Consider the following 2,151-nt stretch of genomic DNA (forward strand, 5'->3'; position numbering starts at 1 on the left):
GCCAACATAGTATTTTTACATGGTCAACTCAGAAGTAGTGTTAGTATACTGACTTCACAAGGCCCAAGTACATATATTGGGAAAACCATAGATCAAACTCCACACAAAACTAAGGTCTTTAGAATCCCCCTCAGACAAGGTCTAGGTGGAAACACAGTGAAGTGCTAGGCTTTTGAGATTTATGTAGTGAGGGTTGCCTTGAGTGCTACCTTAGTTGGCAAGGTAGCCAAATCAGATTGCCACCTTTATAGTTGAGCTAGTAATAATTACTTCACTACTCACCTTTTGATTCTATGAAGATATCTTGACATTGACTTATGAGGTGAATATACCTTCTTTTATGGGATGAAGATTTGGTACCCTTCCCAATCTTGGCTTGTAATGGAGCAGTGTAATAATTGTTGGTTTGGGCACCATCAATGATGAGACTTGGGTCTTCATGAGAGTGGCTTCCGATGGTGAGGTCACTTGGATGGATTTACCTTTGACATCTGCAGTGATGACCTTTGGTATTTTCCTCGATGAAGAGGTTTATTTTCATGAGGGTCTATCAATGATAAGGTTTTTGTAATAGAATCTCAATTCTCCCCAATGTCCCACATTTCCTACTCCTCACGATACACTAAAATGTATTCAACCAATGACACAAACCATTGTAAATTTTAGAGATATTCAAAACACACATTCATGGAAAAAGAAACTCTTAATTCCATAAGTTGCACCTAAGAGCCATCTATCGACAAATCCTCGCACTCGACAAATTGGCCAAGGTGAGGCATGTAACCCATTTTCTCAAACTAGGGTCACCTAATCCATAAAGGTGTTTACCAAATATTAAAAGATACAATAGTGGTCCATGAGGCCCCCTTTTATACTTAAGCCTATGACCATGGTCCTAGACCTAATCTAAAGTTGTTGCTTCATTACAAACCATCCCCTCCTATAATGATTTCTTCCTCGTAATCAAAGGATGGTCATGCAAAAATCAAACATATACAAAAGGCTATATATGAAAGCCAAAAATCATGACCAAGTCACTGTCATGGAAGACCCAAATAGCATAGCATGTGTAGTATGATGCCCGGGGTCAAATGGAAAGGATGAGGGCCTCCCGTTCGATGAAGAAGCTAGGCAATCTCCCACCTAGATCAAAAGGAAAGTGTAAGAGACCACTGTCGATGATGAAAGTAGCCGAATATCCCCTGGGGTAAAAAGGAAAATGAGTAGCTCTTGGGTCAAAAGGAAAGCTTAAGTCCGAGGGATAGCTCATAAGCCCATCCTTACAACTAAAACATGGAACTAACATCCAGGGTATCCACAAAATGAAAGAAAAACTCCTAACTAGAATGTTAAATGGTCCATGTGGATTAAGACCAAGAGATGTCACAAGTGCATCTGAATGGTATACCATATAATCATTCACCATACATCCCAAATGGCATATGATGCACCCACCAAAGATCAATATGATGTTGTAAGTGAGTCGTAGAAGCTATCGTTATCATCCTCATCCTCATCCTCATCATCCCCATTAATACAATGAATGAATTAGTCTAGGTAAATGAGAATCAATGAGATGATGACTAGTCAATGTCGTAGGTGAGTCGTAGAAGCTATCGTTATCATCCTCATCCTCATCATCCCCATTAATACAATGAATGAATTGTTCTAGGTAAATGAGAATCAATGAGATGATGGCTAGTCAATGTCGTAGGTGAGTCGTAGAAGCTATCAAGGCCCATGCAAACACCACTGCAGCCAAAGTATAAGCATGCTTGATAAGCATCCTCCAAGGATCCAATCATGTCATGCTATAACTCACTAAATGTATCCCCTTAATGACCACCATGATTATCATCACCCATATAATCATCTATGGCCGCATCACGAGGACGAACATCATCATCCTCATAAGTATCCATGTCGATGTAGTCCATGTCCCCATCAGAAACATAATCACAATGACTCGAGAGTATGGGAAACTAAATCAAGTCACCAAAGAAGAATCATCCCACGCGAACAAAACCAAACCATCTGTGCCGATGTAGCCAAGTAATGAAGTGATGAAACTAACATGTGTGAACCACCTAGACCATATAGCACATATCTACTCCCATCAAACAAATGCCACAAATGACTAGCCATCAAACT

The sequence above is a fragment of the Cibotium barometz genome, chromosome 2 (assembly GCF_041138505.1).
Source record: "Cibotium barometz isolate CiBa-2024 chromosome 2, ASM4113850v1, whole genome shotgun sequence".
In the NCBI taxonomy this organism is placed as follows: Eukaryota; Viridiplantae; Streptophyta; class Polypodiopsida; order Cyatheales; family Cibotiaceae; genus Cibotium; species Cibotium barometz.